This window comes from Aythya marila, assembly GCF_965140915.1.
Source record: "Aythya marila genome assembly, chromosome: Z".
NCBI lineage: Eukaryota > Metazoa > Chordata > Aves > Anseriformes > Anatidae > Aythya > Aythya marila.
The window spans coordinates 47,867,848-47,885,989 of record NC_139080.1 but is presented as its reverse complement, the minus strand read 5'-3'; the positions used below and the strand labels follow the sequence as shown (position 1 = coordinate 47,885,989).

The window sequence follows — 18,142 nt, the reverse complement described above, 5'->3', positions numbered from 1 at the left end:
AAACTCTAGAGTTTTGAGGTATCAAAACCAGACTCCATTACTACAACTACCCAAGATCAACTAGCTGAACAAGTCATCGGTTCATAGAAGACCTACAGATGTTCTTGGTGATTCTCTACTTCTAAAGTCACCCGAGTCCTAGAACATTCAGTCATTACATTCCTCTAGATGAAGGAGATAATTGAGGACAACTTTTTCCAGTCCTACTGAGGATTTAAGTTACAACAACTAGTAAACTCAAGTCACTTAAAGTGCCAAGTGATAACACAACCATTAGGTATACACAACACAGATTCATAAAAGGAAAGGCTTTTCTCACTAATTTGATAACATATAAGATCATCTGTTTAGTGGATGAAGCGAAGATGGTAGATGTAGTTTTTCCTGGATTTTTACAAAGGCATTTGATACTGTCCAGACGAATTCCATGAGGGACAAACTGTCCAACTGAAACGGGACAGGCACACACCACACTTGGTGTGGAACTGGCTAGACAGCAGATCTCAAAGGCTTTTAAGTGAATGGGACTACATCCTGCTGGTGGCCAGTCGCTAGCAGCGTCCCTGAGGGCTCTATTTTGGGCCAGTCCTGTTCAGCATTTCTGTCAGTGATCTGGATAGAGGAGTGGAATGCATCCTCAGTAAATTTGCTGGTGGTATGAAACTGGGAGGTGCTCTTGACTCCTGGGAAGGATGAGATGCCTTGCAGAGGGATCTAGATAGCACTGGGATCTAGAGCACTGGGCAATCAGCAATGGCATGAAGTTCAACAAATGTCAGGAAAACACTGGGTGCTGCACCTGGGATGGAGTGATGCCAGACACAGGCACAGACTGGAGGCAAACAGCTGCAGCAGCTCAGTAGAAAAGGACCTGGGAGTGCTGGTGACAGCAGGCTCAGCATGAGACATGTGCCCTGCCAGCCAAGCAGGGAAACCACATTTTGGGGTGCATTAATGCAGCAGAGTCAGTTGGTGAAAAATGGTGATTTTCCTGTTACATTTAGCATTGGTACAGCCTCATGTTGAACATTGCATGCAGTTCTAGGCTCCACAACATAAAAGGACGTTAAGGTACATGAAAGATCTCAGAGAAGGCAACAAAGCTGGTAAAAGGGATAGAAGGCATATCCTGTGTAGGAGGCTGAGGACACTATGGTTATCTGGTCTCAAAAAGAGAAGGCCAAAAAGCAACCTCGTGGCTCTCTCCAACTCCCTGAGGAAGGGGAGGGCAGAGGGAGGTGCCAGCCTCTGCTTCCTGGGAACCCGTGGCAGGACGCATGGGAATGGCACAAAGCTGTGCCAGGGGAGGTTCAGACTGGACAGCACGAAAAAAATCTGTACCGTGAGGGTGGTCAAACACTGGAAGAGGGAGGTGGCTGATTCCTCAAGCCTGTCAGCGTTCAAGAGGCATTTGGATATACAACAGATAACATATTATATATATATATATATATATATATATGACCCACGCCTGTCCACAGTTAAGAGACACTTAGGTAATACTCTCAATTATGCGTTTTAAATTTGGGTTGTATGCAGTTAAGACAGCAGGTTATGTCAGACCATCCTTTTTAGCTCCTTTTCCTGAAGAAATGTCATTGCTGTAATCATGTTCTCTGTAATCTGTTAAACAAAATATGGCTTTCCCCCTTTTATTTCTGTTTTGCAGCCTGCTGTCAGTTTTGATACACACGTTAAAACAAAAGAATACCCTTAACCACTGACCAAGCTGAGAGAAAAGGTGTATCTTATGCTTGTGCCTTACTGAGTAAGGGAAGAGACAAGGACATGCCTTCAGCTATGGTCCAAGTGTTACGCAAAATGAGCAAATTTACATCTAACAGCATTTGCCAATTCTTCCATGAATAACATTCATTAATTTCTAGGCATGTTGGAGTATTACAGAGGAATACTCCTAGGAAAAAAGAGCAGAGAGACAAAACTGTTTACCAATTTCTCATTTTTCTATTTTAAGCAAGGATTTGGTAATCAGCAGAGTTTTTAGAAAGATCAGTGTTTAGAAGAATTAACTTAAACATTCAGTCAGGAACTTGTACAAATTTGTGAAATGAAAGTTCAACATTCTTTTAAAGCAGCATATGATTTTTTTCCACATTTCACCTCCTCTCAAAATCTACCACTGTATACACAACAATGCTGAAGGATACCACGGCAACAACACTGGAAGTTTAAACAGCACTTGAAGATGCAAGAGGAAGCAATTGGTTTAACCACTTTACTAGGACACAGGATGAAGATAATTTTTCCTCACCAAACTCAAAAATACTTTATGCTAGATCAAAATACTTTAACACAGAAATATTCCTGATTATGAAAACAAACGAATTCACAGCAGCGTTCTCACATGCTGCCATACCGAGTCTCACAGCCTCTGTGTACCCAGATAAGAGAAATCCATTTTTCCTACAGTCCAGAGAGAATCAGCTGCAATCTAGTATACTTCTCTATTTTTAATAAAAATGAAATAAAATGTGTTTTTCTAAAGGTTGCATTATGAATTCAATTTGTCTTAGCTTTACTCTGACAGTTGTGAAGACCAACTAAGAAGGCTGTTCAAAATAAGGAGTGCTAAGACCAGGTTAGAATAGTACAATCATACTAACAGAATAGGGAGGAAGATGCGTTAGGACTGAAAAAATAGAGCTACGTTAAAGCTGTATTTTTTCCACCATAAAGGTAAAAAGAAAGAAAAAACAGCATGCATACAGACTACACAGCTTTTCCTGTAAGGCAGTTTAACCACCCTCTATAACCTTTTCATTATTTAGAAAAAATTAAACACACATATGAGCTTTTAACTCTACAGAATTAATATAATCACTTAAAATCATACTCTACTTTAACTTTCAGTTCATGTTCACGTTTATTTTTCCATTAAATTACACATATTTCACTGCAGCACATAGCAAAAAATGTTTACTGCATTCTACTGAAAGCTTCAGGACCCTGCTGTTGCCATGGAAGAGGGACGTTAGGTAGCACAACATCATAGCTGTGATAATCAACACAAATGGCACTGAAAACACAGCCTTAGATGCTTCTAACCTTTAACCACCATGAACACAGGTGGAAACTTTTTGTTCAAGTATTGGCAGACTCGCTGAGGCACTGCTTCAGTCAAGGAGGAAGCGTTTGGAAGGAGGCAGAGGGTAGTAGCACATGTTGCTTGTATAACTTAAGACACAGAACTGTAAATTCAAAATATACACCTCTGATATTAACTACAGGTTTCTGCCTTCTAAGGTCTGTTACAGCTTCAAGAGCTGCCAGTGAGCAGGCCTTCTGGCACCACCTAGCGGGCTCTTAACACTTGCTCGCAGCTCCCTCTAAACCTGCACTGACAGTCTGTTCAGCGAAGGATCAGCCTTGCATGTCCCGAGACCACTTCGTGAAAGGAGACATTCTGAAATTAAGTCTGTCAGCTGAAGAGATGTCTTGCTAAGTAACATTTTGATCTGTGCAACTCGGCTCGGAGCTGCTGGTATACACTGCAACTGGAGTAGAACCATGGTTTCAGCACAAGCTACTGGGATGACGCAGGCATCTCAACACAGACTCCTTACATTTTACCACAGGAACAAAAAGGATGATTGCATTCAAGTCTTCTGCACACACACCCTCCCCTAAGCAGGATCTTAATGTTAGAATATCCCCTAAATAACTGGGAGGATAAAAATACATGACTACTTTCAGTTAGTGTTACTTAAAAACAAACAAAAACCAGAAAAACAAAAGCTTTCCCATGCTGTGAGAATTCAACCATTCAAATTACAAGTCTGCTTTGAAGTATAAGTAACCTACAGACTCATCAGCAAATTAGTTATTAAAAACTTTACTTCCTATCACTAAGGCTTCATAAAAGTATTAACAGCTGAGAAAAAAAAGATAAGAGTACATGAACCTGTAAACACAAAGGTGATTTACAGTTGACAATGATGAAGAGCAATACATTTCAACTCTGGATCTATCAACAGACAGACTCCAAATCAAGTGTTTCCCTTCCCTCAATATCCTATACAGTTTTTCTTCTACCCATAGGTGTGTTATTCATCTAGAATTGTACAAAAACAAATAGCACTGGCATACGACTCTGTGTATATATACAAACAAAAATAAACAAATACACACTTAAGAAATAAAATTATTTTCTATCTACAATGCTACATTGATGCAACTGCAGATTATTCAACAGAAGACCGACAACCTGAAACTTGTGCAAATTACTTTTTGTTGATAGGGTGCCTCTACATGTGACTTCTAGGGAGAAAGGGACTGTAAACAATATACCATTTCTGCTAAAGGGAAAGAAACACTACTGTTTTTGTTTGTTTGTTTTCTTAAGTATCTTCATATTCATAAAGCAAAGAAAAAGTAATATGATGATTTTATTAAAGGCTAGCACAATAAAATGTTCCACTAACATAACAGAAAAAAATATACAATTATTTTGGACCTGAAAAAATTGTTTTAACCTTTCAGCAAACTCCTGTACTTTGTGTCCACTGCAAGAGACAGCACACTGCAGTTTTTGATTATAAATACCTTTTTATTAGCATAAACAAATGGAAAGATTAGATAAAAATTTTAACATAACAAAGAAAAAGTGGACAGTTTGTAAATTCTGGAGACAAAAACTTCCCAATATAGCACAGAACCAGAGAAACTGAGATCATTTAGGAATTGTAGAAAAACAAAAAAAAGTAGAAAAACTATAAGCAGTATATTAATTTGACAATTATCCCAATACTCCCCCCACAGGTATTACTGACAACTCCAAATGATTTAGAACAAGACAGGTAGACTTCTAAGATTAGTATGCTTTGTAAAGCTATCTCAGGCAACTATTTGAACAAGTTTTGTCTAAGCCAGCTTTCAAGCACAGGTCTTTACTGTAGCTTTACTGAAATTAAAAACGGTATTTTGGGTGAAACCTGGAGTTTTTTGTTTTGAAGTACAGCAGGGAACTTATGTATTAGTATAATTTTGCAACAACACATACAAATGGTAGCTCTCGAAGACTGCATTTAACGGTCTTACACAGAAAATAAAAAATAAAAAATCCTCCAAGTACCATTTCCAGTGTTTCCTGTCTCTACCTGTTTTTTCCCTTGAATTACCAAGATGTAGCTGTTACTGCAGTAACAGAATAATTTTTTCTCTATTTCCACTCAATTTTCATCATAATGTATACTATTAAAACACTTGGTCTCCCTTACTTCATCCAACTTAGCATTTAAGAGCTCTTATTTTTGCAACAGATTTAATTTAAAACAAACTCAGATGGAGTACATAATTCAGCCACTCTGTAGAGGCATCAGGATGAACTTCATTAGATCCAGTAGTACAAACTGGTATTGTAAATAATTTTGGTATTTTAAATTTCAGGGGCTCAGTGATCACCCTTCTAATATCAAAATACCATCTCACAAGACTAACTTTGAGAACTTTCATACTACAGTTCAAAACTGTACTAAAAATATTGGTGCAGAAAGCATAAGAGCATAGGATTCTCACCCTGCATCATATAATGCACCTATTTCTGGCTTTAAAGGATTGTTACAGGTTAAATGCTAAAAATATGTTATTTCCTCTGAAACCTTATAGAATAATTTTTAGCCTAGTTTGCATTACCCTTACGCTTACAGAAATAGATGCTGCAGGCGATGAAAGGTACAGAAGTTGTTAAGCATGTTCCTGTCTGCATTACAGCACCCACCTCTTAATATTCTACAACACAAGAAAACAAATAGGATTTTTCAGTTTCTATGGAAAAACACCAAACAAACCAACAAACGAACAAACACAGGGTGATCGTATCCAATTCTTCCATCCTGGACAACTGCTATAAATTATAGGAAGTATATACCATATGCAATTCAAGGACCAAGACTGGCTGTATTTTGCTGGCATCTGTCCCTTGAAAAGCTGTATGTTACTTGGAGAGAGAATGGTTCAGGTTCTCTCTAAGCACCCTATAACAAAGGGCAGGGTATTTAAGACAGTCACAGAAGTATACGTTGCAGTTGTAAAACAAAATATCCATATGTGAAAGGCAAATATAAAATGCAAGACATTCAAATGTTTTCCCAAGAACGTGGGATGAATCTGACTAGTGCCACACCCGTGAAATTGCTTCCTTCAGCACTGTTTCTAGAAAGCTATAATGGTTAAAGTCTCTCCAGATATTAAAAGCTACTATTTTATTAAAAGCTACTGTTTTGAAAGCTTAGGTATCTAGAACTCAACTCTCGCTTTGTAGGAGTTCAAGTTCAGGAGTTCAAAGATAGCAAAGTGGCAATTTTTAGAGCTTATCTAAACCCTACCACAATCGGGAGTATTTTAGACTTCCCTGTCATCTACAAAGTACAGCAATGTCATCTCATCCTCATGTGACTGGCTTGATATGGTATGTTAACCTTAACAATAAAAAAAATCTACATCCAACATGAATGTAGGATTCTGGCTTAAAAATGCAAGAGCTTCTAAAAGTGATATACAATAGTTGTAGTTCCAAGGGGTTTGCACGAAATGCACTGCATTTATACATATCAAAGATTTCATTGAGTGGGTCACAAGTAAAACCAGTGAATATTAAGCTTGTCAAACAATTTGTCCTGAGATGACGCGACTAGCAGGTGAGCTGTCTGTCACAGCCTTATGGCTACATGCACATCTGTCCAGTGAAAACACACATGTACCTCAGATCCATTTAACTTTTTTTTTTAAAAAAAAAACAAACAAAACAAAAAAAAAACAGTCCAGACCTAGTACAGATAGATAGCTAAAATTAGTCAACATTTAGGCACATGAGCCCAGCATGCACTGTAGTACTACTGCACGTGAACTTCACATTATTTCTTTCCCTTTTTCTCAGTATTCCAGAGGATGGCAAAGCTGGTAAAAGGTCTGGAAGGGATGTTGCATGAGGAGAGGCTGAGGACACTTGGGTTGTCCATTCTGGAGAAGAGGCAGCGGCCAAGAGGTGACCTCAAAGTCCCTCTGCAACAACCTGAGGAGGGGAATTGCAGAGGGAGGTGCCAGCCTCTGCTACCTGGGAACCCATGGCAGGACGTATGGGAATGGCACAAGGCTGTGCCAGGGGAGGTTCAGACTGGACAGCACGAAAAAAATCTGTACCGTGAGGGTGGTCAAACACTGGAACAGGCTTCCTAGGGAGGTGGCTGATTCCTCAAGCCTGTCAGCGTTCAAGAGGCATTTGGATATACAACAGACATGAATAACATACTTTAACTTCTGGTTAGCTCTGCAGAGGTCTGACTGTTGGACTGCATGGTCTTTGAAGGTCCCTTCCAAATGAAGGATTTTATTCCTTTGCACACACTTTTGTGTGGATGACTGAATATTTTAAAACATTCAGTCATGTGTTCAAGTAGGCTTATGTATGTTTGAACACATCACAAGAGAACTGGTATTTACCTTTAACGTTACCAAGTTTTAGGTTGTACCAGCTTGAATTTTCTGTCTTCAGTGGGGGAGTAAAAAGCCTTTAGAACAAATTGTCCAAAGGTTCTTAGCAAACAAAAGCAGAAATTGAAGCTTGATCCATCAAAGAAATGCCTAGAAGCATCTGAAAAATCACAAAATTGTTTGTGTTGGGAAGAACTTGAAAGATCATCTAGATATTTTTGATGTGGCCCAGGATACAATTGGCCTTCTGGGCTGCAAGCACACATTCCCAGCTCCTATGCAATTTTTCATCCACCAGTACCTCCCAAAAGCCAACTCTGCAGGGCTGCTTGCAATCCATTCATCACCCAATCTGTATTGACACTGGGGATTGCGCTGGCTCGGGTGCAGGACCCTGGACTTGGCTGTGTTGAACTGCATGAGTATTGCACAGGCCTGCCAAGGTTCCTCTGGATGACATCATCTTAAGTTTCCTATATATAAAGTCCAGTAAGAATTTCAGTGTAATGTGAAAAAAGTCCTATTTATTAAACCTCCAATCTCTGTTCAAAGTAGTTCAAGATACCACTGTGCAGGAAGCTTTAGCGTGCAGTTATGAAAATGAAACCCTGCTTTCTATGTCTACAGAGCTAGGAGGTCAATGCTTAACAAAACAAGCCTTGCCATTATGAGTTTTCTACTCTAGCATGAAGTTAACATCAGAGGATAAAGGATTAAGCATAGAATTTATTAGAATTTACTATAATTTTAAGAGGTAACTTGTTAACAGGGCAGTTTAGAAAAACACCTTTATATTCATGCTGACTTTATAATGGTCAAAGGACTACTTTTAGAAAGCACTATAACTGGACATTCAGAACAAAGCAGTGTCAGAATTAGCAGTTACCCTAGACAGACCGCCACCCAGAAGTTACGGAATAGAATTGGATGTCTCTGCTACCTAACACAGAAAGATTCTTAACTCATCGTGTTCTCAAGCAGAACCTTGATGTTTACGTATGTGTCATCTACACATTATGCAGCATCAAAATTTAATTACAAAATAATTACAAGTGAAAATTTTGACACCAATATCATTGGACATAAGTTTTAGGTTTAAACTTCTGACTTGGGTCACATATCAGTCATTTTATGTGTTTAATTGCCTGATGCTACTACAGATTCTCTTAGGAGTAAGATCTGTTAAACTGAAGAGAAAGTGGGAAGTAGAACCCCAGGACATTTTCAATCAAAGAAAACTGATAAAGCTATTTGCTTTACAACATATAAAGTTACGTAATAACTGCAACATGAACAATTGTGGCCTTCACTACTAAAACTCCAAGATAAACATTTTACTTACTTTCATATTTCACAGTAATGAAGAAAATGCTCAAATAACATCCAAGCTAAACACATAGACAAGAAGCAGCACACAGTATTTGTGTACTTGTGAAATATCTGTGGAAGTATTTGAACCTCATCTATGAAGTTCAAAAAAGAAAACAAGCCTGGACACACCTACATTAAATTTGACTTTTTTTGGTGTACAAAACATTGTTTGATAAATGTGTAAAGCGCAATTCTTATTCTACAGAAGATTATGGAAAAATTTCCCGTTACTCTACATTGCTAAATCAATACAATTCCTCCCCTCCCCCCCCCCCCGCCCCCCAGTAGGATTCCTGGTACTTGCTACAACACATTGCTTTTAATATTTGTTTAATTCTTACTTAATAGCAAAGTCTTGCACCCATTAGATTTGCTTCACTCTAGCATCACAGAATCACATAATATCCTGAGCTGGAAAGGACGCACAAGGTCTTTGAGTTCAACTCCTGGCTCCACACAGGACCACATAAAAACCAAACCATGCATCTGAGAGCAGTGTCCAAGCGTCTCCTGACCTTCACCAGCTCAGTGCTGTGACCACTGCCCTGGGCAGCCTGTCCCGGTGCCCTACCACCCTCTGGGTGCAGACCATTTCCCTACCCCAGCCTGACCCTCCCCTGTCCCAGCTCCATGCTGTTCCGTCTCAGAGTCCCCAGAGAGCAGAGCTCAGCGCCTGCCCCTCCGCTCCCCTCATGAGGGAGCTGCAGGCCGCCATGAGGCCTCCCCTCAGCCTGCTCTGCTCGGGACTGAGCAAACCTATGGACCTCAGCTGCTATGTACATGTCTTGCCCTGTACACCCTTCACCATCTTCGCAGCCCTCCTTTAGATACTCTCTAATAGTTTTATGTCCTTCTCATACTGTGGCACCCCAAACTTCGCACAAGTACTTGAGGTAAGGGCAGAGTGGAACAGACACCACTCATTATAATGTTATAAAAAGATTAAAGGAGATTGGCCCTAAAATGGAGCCCCATTTTACTGTGGAACCCCAATAGTGACTGGCTACCAGACTGATGTAATCCCACTTACAGTAACCCTAAGTCCAACAAATCGCCCAGCTGTGTACTTCAGTTCTGTACTTCTCTGAACACAAAAATACAGCTAATTTTTGCCATGTTCTCTAGAGCTATGCTCCTCTCACAGTTCACAGTATTTTCAGTACAATGATAACGCTGTTTGAGATGTGAGATAAGCCCTAATGATTGCATAACAGAAAGGCCTGTTAATACTGTATAGGTACAATGAAGCACTTCTATTGAAAGTATCAGGTTAAGAAGTCTCTGCCACTGTCAGCACCCACCTCGCCTGGCTCTCCGCATTCATTACGCATCAGTTATCCTTCCAGATTGCCTAGGTCTCTTTATCTGTCAAAAACATGTTGTTGCACTATAGTTTCTAAAGCTACCACTCCAAGCGTGTTCAATGCAAGCAAAACAAGCTTTTCACTCCTTTTTAAACATGGTTTAAAGACCTTACTTCCCAAGCACTGCCTTACACCCTCTTCCTGTATTATTCCCTACAGATTCCACTCTTCCCTGCATATACTGATATATTTATATATTTGCACACACACACACACAAATTTTTTTTACATAGTTCCTCACACCAATACTCTCGGAATCACTGCAGCATTTTTTTCTGTCTAAGCCTATTCGTAAAGCTGGTTATAATACATGCTTGCCTGGGGTTTAGGTTTTCTCAGTGAGGGCTACTTGTCACAAATAACTTTTAGCCATCACCCCTGAGAAAACCTGCATTTCAGTCAAAAACAAATCTATTAAAATAAAAACACACAAAGCAGAACAGAGAATACAAACAGACAAAGCCTCTCTGGTCTTCAGCAGCACAACAAATGCCACATTCCCAAATTATGGTCACAATCCTACCCAGCCCACACAATGCTGGATAGAAAGAAAACATATGTAAGAACTTAGAGAGAGCTCTGTTGCCAAACCCCAGTAGGTCACTGCTAAATATGCATGAACAGGAATTGCTCACTGTTTAATTGTTCAGAGTTGATGTTCTTCATTACTACTTCACTATTTTTTCATTAGTAATAACACCATGTCCTTATCAAAGACATATATATACACATATACACACACTCTTGAATAATCCTGTTACACCTCTCTTATTTAAAAGGTCAAATAAGATCCAGAAGGCTACAGTTTCTCCAGGGAAAAAAAATATTTTTCTTTGTTATATCATCATGAAGACAAAGAAGCAATTTTGGTTGAAACTTTCTTAGAAGTTCAGTTAGTTTAATGCATACATCTAGCATTAAAAGGAGCAAACTTTAATGGTCCATCTTGGGCAAACAAAAGCAATTCCAAACGAACACTTCCAAATTTAAACACAAAGCAGCTTCCAGCATAAACAGAATTGCAGTACCACAAAATTCTATATAGCTTCTGTAGCATCACTTACCAACCACAGTACCATCCTGCCAGCATGCCATGTTAATTCCAAAATGCAGTAAGTGAAAACAATTTTAAATCTCTAATCTTACACCAACCAGTTCTGACCAACTGCTGAATACTGGTCTTTCCATCTTTTCGTTAGAGAAAACATGTTTCTGCAAAGTTTTCAAATCAGATTCTCCTCCCTCTTTTCACCCATTGAAGTATCAGTTACAATTGTTGTGGTTTAACCCGCCGGCAGCTAAACACCACACAGCTGTTCACTCACCCTCCTCCCTCCCTCTCTGGGATGGGAAAGAGAAATGGGAAAGTGAAGCCTGTGGGTTGAGATAAAGACAGTTCATTAAGACAGAAAAATAACAATAATGATGATAACAGTACTAGTAACAACAGTGTGTACGAAACAAGTGATGCACAATGCAATTGCTCACCACCTGCTGACCGATGCCCAGCCTATCCCCGAGCAGTCCGGCCCCCCCATTCCTATCTATTGCTCAGCATGACCCCATATGGTATGGAATACCCCTTTGGCCAGTTTGGGTCACCTGTCCTGGGTCTGTCCCCTCCCAGCTCTTGCTGCACCCCCACCCTGCCCGCTGGCAGGACAGTGAGAAGCTGAGACGTCCTTGGCTTGGTGTAAGCACTGCTCTGCAACAATTAAAACATCAGCATGTTATCAGCACTCTTCTCATCCTAATCCAAAAACATAGCACCCTATCAGCTACCAGGAGGAAAATTACCTCTGTCCTAACGGAAACCAGGACAATTCACAATGTCACCCGCATTCATAAATTGTTTGTATAACAGAAGTTCTGTTAATTCTTCTCTTCCGTTCATTCAGCTCTTAAGTCACACTCATTGCAGTGTATCATAATAACGAACCTTAAGTGAATCTTAATAATGAACCGCATTTGACCAAAAACTTAACCTGATACTTGACAAGTCATAGATCACTTTCAGTTAAATATTGAAGAGTTTTAAGCCATGCTACTGCACGATGCAGGACACATGCAAGCAGTTACACATATTCTCTTAAAGTTATAGAAGAATAGGCGTATATATAAGCTTTCAAAATAGTATTCGAAAAAATAGTTAGATAATCCCAGCATAATTTTTCATTACAATGCATAGAACTCAATGGCTCGTAGTTTTGATTTTAAATTATGAGTCACAACTTTAAGGACAAACAAAACGAATTTGGAAGTGTTTTTCACATCTCCTTCCTGTTTAAAAAGTGTAATTTTACCAAATTCTGCAAAATGGACCAAAATGAGTTAATATTGTTAAGGAACAAAGTGCTGTCAAATAACACTTTATTAGCCCTAATCACATCAGCCTTTATCTCTTGATGAATTAAAGTGACTGAAAAGAAGTTGTCCTAACCATTCAGAGCAAATTTCTCGGAAGAGAGCTAATGAAAATCACTGGTAAGAATGAATTTTAAGCACACGTATCCATACATACATTACTGGTTACAGCAAAATAACTATACTAGTAACTCAGGATGACATCTTCACTTTACAGGTTTGAAAGGTGGAACAGCACTACAAGCAGAAAATATTTATCTAGAACAGATGAAAACAAGTTAAAGTGTGATTATCACATAAGCACTTCACATACACTAACCAAGCAACAGTTTTTAGGTATAGAGAATTAGTAAGATTGTCAACATTTCTAGTGAAAGAGATAAAAGTTTTCCTGTTTTATAAAGTCAGTGAATTAAGACTGTCAGTTGCAGATCAACAGGAAATCTGTTCTTGTTCCCACCTTGGGAAGAAGAGAAATTGTCCCTTGCCCTTTCTATGGGAGGCAGTCACATAACATTGTTCTTTCTGACTAAGTATCTAAAGACAGATGGAGAAGAACTATTTATCAGAGAGTGCAGCGTTAGGACTCATTGCAATGGCTTTAACCTAAAAGAAGGTAGATTTAGATTAGATGATAGGAGGGAATTCTTTACTCAGAGGGTGGCGAGGCAGTGGAACAGGTTGCCCAGAGAAGCTGTGGATGCCTGGATGTGTTGAAGACCAGGCTGGGTGGGGCTTTGAGCAACCTGGTCTAGACAGACGTGTCTCTGCCTATGGCAGGGGGGTTGGAACCTGGTGGTCTTTAAGGTCCCTTTTAACCCAAACCTTTCTGGGACTCTATGACCTGCTTATTGTTCTTGCTTTCTTGAAACAGTGCACACAGGCACACAATTTGTGACAACCAAAACCACTTTTTATTTTTATTTAATTAAATGGTATTAAGAAATGCTTTAGGCATTGTTAATACCATTCTAAAAGCCAAACATTCCAGCTGTGAACACCACACTAAACACTTGGCCCAGCTGTCCAGCAACTCAGCATCTACCTCTCATGATGCACTTAGTAGGATCTTAGCATTCCAAAATCATTCTTGATCTACTCTACTAATACAGCTATTTCTAGAAGATCTTCAGAAACACAGTTCCTCATGCTAACTAGTTCCATTAGCAATGCATTGGATTTTTGATTTTTATTTTTTTAAATGAAAGATTACTATAATGTAATTCAGCCTTGGTCATGTGAGCTACACCTCCTTACAAAAGAGTCACAAAGTTGGATCTTGCTAGTTCTCTAGAAGAGAAGCTAACTTTTCTAGGTATAAATATTGAGGCTGAAAGGTTCCCCAGACCATCAGCTTTAACATTCAGCTTGTGCAATCATCTTTTAATATTCTCCGTTTCCAGTGCATTACAGATCTTTTCACACACAGAGCTGGCTGGAATCAAGTTCCACGACCAACACTGCTGAGGTGTCCTACTAACCCAGTATAATGAAATCATGAAAAGGTAACATTGTGATTTAATGTAATCCTATTTCTGTAAGATTTTTTTTTTGGTCATACTGGTAGAGTTAGAGGATATGCCTTGCCGTAATAACACAAGAAAAAAATGTAATATTTGTTAGAAAACAAATCTATCCTATTCCTTTAATTTTCCAGGACACCAGCAGTTGGGTTATGACTTCACTAACAAGTTGGTGAATTTTATTTCTTCCATTAGAAGCCTTAACACCTAATTCTACTAATATGCCAGTGGTCCAGTCCGAACACAGTAAGAATATGATGATCCTGGCTATCCTAAGACTAATTTATCACATTGTTCAATTCTCTTCATATGATTTAAGAAAGACTCTTTGTTTTGTTTTAAAAACAGGGGCAGGATAACATTTTCCTCTACAGTAAACAAAATGATCCACGCCATATCACCAAATTAAAAAAACTTGTTTTGAAACAAACACATACCCTAACAAAAAAGCAAGTAATTGACCGAACTCTCGAGTTTTACTTCAGTTATCAGCATTTTCTTTTGTTTCTAAAAATAGTGATTACCAGCTTATATAAAAACAAGGCAACAGTTTTCCTAAAGATGTCTGCATTACCAGTCTATAGTTTTTCCAGATGTTTCTGAGCTATTGTGTATGCTGAAGGCTTCACAGACAGGTAAGTGCTTTCCCCCTCCCTGTAAAGCATATAATGAAACAGCACGTTAGAGAAGCAGACCATTTTGAGAAGTCTTCAAGGCCATCTATTTTAATCTCTTTATTTGACAGAATGCTGATTAAAGCTCAACCCATACTTTCTAAGTTTTGTGTTTCTATACTGTTCCTATACATTTTCCATCTTTATTTTTAAGGAAGTATGCTGCCTAAAAATCTTCTGTCAAATTTTGTAAGCATGCTTCCATTTTACCTTTTGTATCACTAATGGAACATGAATGAAAACGAATCCCAGAAGATGTGCTAAGCATGGTTTGTTTATCAGAACTGCCCAGGAGACCATGGTACATTTTATGTCTATAAGAACCATCAACAGCTGAAGAAACCAACCTACTGAAAACTACCTCTCAGTACACAACCATAATTTATTTTTGGTACTTAACAGCTTCCGTAAGCAGGTTAAAGCAAACAATGTTTTTCATTTAAAGAAGTGATTGATGAAATAAAGTGACTTTGTTCTTTTTCAAATCAACGTGAGAGCTGCTTTGCTTTTTAATTCATATGGTACAGGGCTATTCAATAAGATTTCTTTCCTGAAAAGAGTATGAGAAACTGATTTACTGCATTTTCCCATATATTCAGCACCTACCACCCGCCAAAGTGTTCCACAAGCTTTACTGTCATATCCCAACCATGCTAACTACTTCTAAGTGAAAGATTTACTGTTATAATAAAACAGATATTTTTAATAATCTAAACATTTAAATATTTGGATTTTCTATGGAACACCTATAAAGACACATTAGCAGATTACGCAAGGAACTTTTGAAGGCTTACAGATATCCACTGATGTAAATTGCAATAGCCAGCCACTTGTTTCAATACAACTCCCCCACTATATCTCACTATGTTTAAAAAAATACTTCTAATAGGTTTAACATTTATTTTCCCAAAAGAACATGCAACCATTGCAACAGATCCTTATGGAGCAAAAATACAGTAATTTTTTAAAATACTGGTAGTATTTTTAAATGATGAGTTCATGAAAAACTGCCAGTCCAGAAATTTGGTGCACACAAACACCTGAAATATCACCATATATAGTTGTGTTTTTTTTTTTCCCCCCTTTTTTCTTTTAAAGTGTATCTTAATACCTGCACAAACGCAGTCAAGGTAAATTGACTGTGAACTTCAGCAATGAAATTCCTCTTTTGCCCTCACAAGTTTTAAATGATATTAGTTGATAAGAAAGATACCTCTCAGCCCTCAAATTGGCAGCATTGAAATGTAGCTTACTAACTCTAAGCAGCAAAACAGTTCAAGACACAGGACAACTCACTATCAGTTATTGAGATCTGTTTCCTAAATAATGTTAAAACATTGGATAACTTATAGCTAATATAAGCTCAACAGAAAGCAAGAAATCCATACAGATAATTGTAAACAGACTTGCACAATTTCCAAACCACTAGAGGCTGATACTGCCATTGAAACTGGTCAGGGAAGAACACTTAACTAATAAAAGGAAGAATCATTTGTTGGTAGAGCAGATATTAGTAGAAATCTTCAGAAATATTAAGCTTCCATAAAATTTGTGAACATTAAGCTGTCTGTAAAATATTCTAGCACAGTTCTTTTCAAGTTGTAGCCTTATTCATGCATTAGGGATAGCAATTACTGAAGTCAAAGCAATACAAAAAACTTACATATTCAGTCTTGTGTATAGTCAGCAAATTAATGCATTCCTTTGAACTTTAGGAACTTGCACACCATGCAGACTGCCAAATGCGGATATACCCACGTATACTAAAACTGAGTGATCTTCACAACAGCACTGTAAATGCAGATACACAAGACTGACTCCTCTTCTCCCCAGAATCTTCTGCTACCAAATGAGCTAGCCAGAGGCCAGCTGATTTTTCTTTTTGTGGACTTAAAAATATGGATAAAGAAGGACAGAAAGGGGATAACTAACTTGGCTTTCATTGAAAGAAAAGTGTATTTCTAATGTGCTTGATCTGTTTTTCAACATTTTTTCACGCAGAAGTCAGAGAAGATACATTATTCAGACCAGTACTGCTACGTAGAAATTAGCTCATCTGTTTTCCAAAGTTCTTGATCTTTCCTTGACAGGTGCACCTAACAAGAGATGTTCATTGTGCCTGATGCAGCTCAGTAGTTCATAGATCAAGGCTCTTCACACTGTTTTGGGCTTGAGATAAACTATAAGCACTTAAGGAACCTCTGATCAAATCATTATGGTAATTATGTGCTGCTCTACACGTCCCTGCAGTTCTTCAGAGGACAAAAAAGGCCAAGAAAGACTTGTAGCCTTTTTGTATCACTTTCACTGTAACTGGTGAAGTTGGGTTTTATATCCAATCTTTAAGTACCTATCCTCAAGTCATGTTGGCTGACTGTAAGAAACTGACCACAGCAAACAACCTTCAGTAAACCAGACATGCTGTCAGTATGTCCGCTGATGGTTACCATTCACTATAGGCACAGGATTTTTCTTCAAAGACAGACATCAACACACACATAAAAAAAAATTAAAAGCACTGACAAAACTGAAGTGACAAAAATCATTAAAGAATTAAATTCCTGAGGAAAAAGGGGTGGGAATGGGTAGTTACATATTCAAAAAGTAATGAGGAAAAAAAAAAAAGACAAACTGTTTGAAGTTTTATATCACAGTAAATAAAATCAGTTTTCTGCAGTTCCCCCCAGGTATCAGGAGAAAGGACAACTATATGACTACCACTTTAAGAACACATTCATAAATAACTTTTAGTTCTTTGGGTTAAGTTCTCCAGGAGAACATATTACAAAGCTTTAGAGTTTTAGTCTGCTTTTAGGACTTATCTGCAGTAAAGCCAGGTACCATGTATTTGTCTAAAATCAAACGGATTTAAACATAATGGTTTCTTATTTGACTTGCCTACCACATCAGCAACATCACACCAATACTTGGCTAAGGGACTGAATGACATATTGCCATATCTCTGCCCTTTGAAGAATTCATTGTTTACAATATTAATCCAAATAACACATACCAAAACAGAACACAAAAATCACAAAAATTTGATTTGAACTTTGGTATTAAAAACATGCACGCTGGCTGTTCCACTATCAACAGGAATTGAGCTAAAAAGGGTGAAAAGAATAGGCTAATGTCCAATGTGCTTACAAAAGCTTACTTAAACCAACAGAATATACTCATCAACATAAACTGAATTTCCACCTGAAACTACGTAGAGGATTTTAAATTAAAAAACTAACTATGGGTCTGTTCCCTTTTAAGATGTGGAAAAAAAAAGCGTAACACTTTTCTATATACAAAACTTTCAGTTATTCTTTGGCAGAACTAGTTGTGCCAAAGAATATTTTGCCCATTACTGCAATAGTATGCATGCCTTCAGTACCAGAACACTGAAGAC

General features: G+C 38.3%; 1 protein-coding gene across 3 annotated transcripts in view; it reads right to left on the bottom strand.

Annotated features, from left to right (window-relative positions):
- Positions 1-18,142, bottom strand: part of SPIN1 (spindlin 1) — a 56,789-nt gene that overhangs the window by 25,000 nt on the left and 13,647 nt on the right. The window lies entirely within an intron of this gene.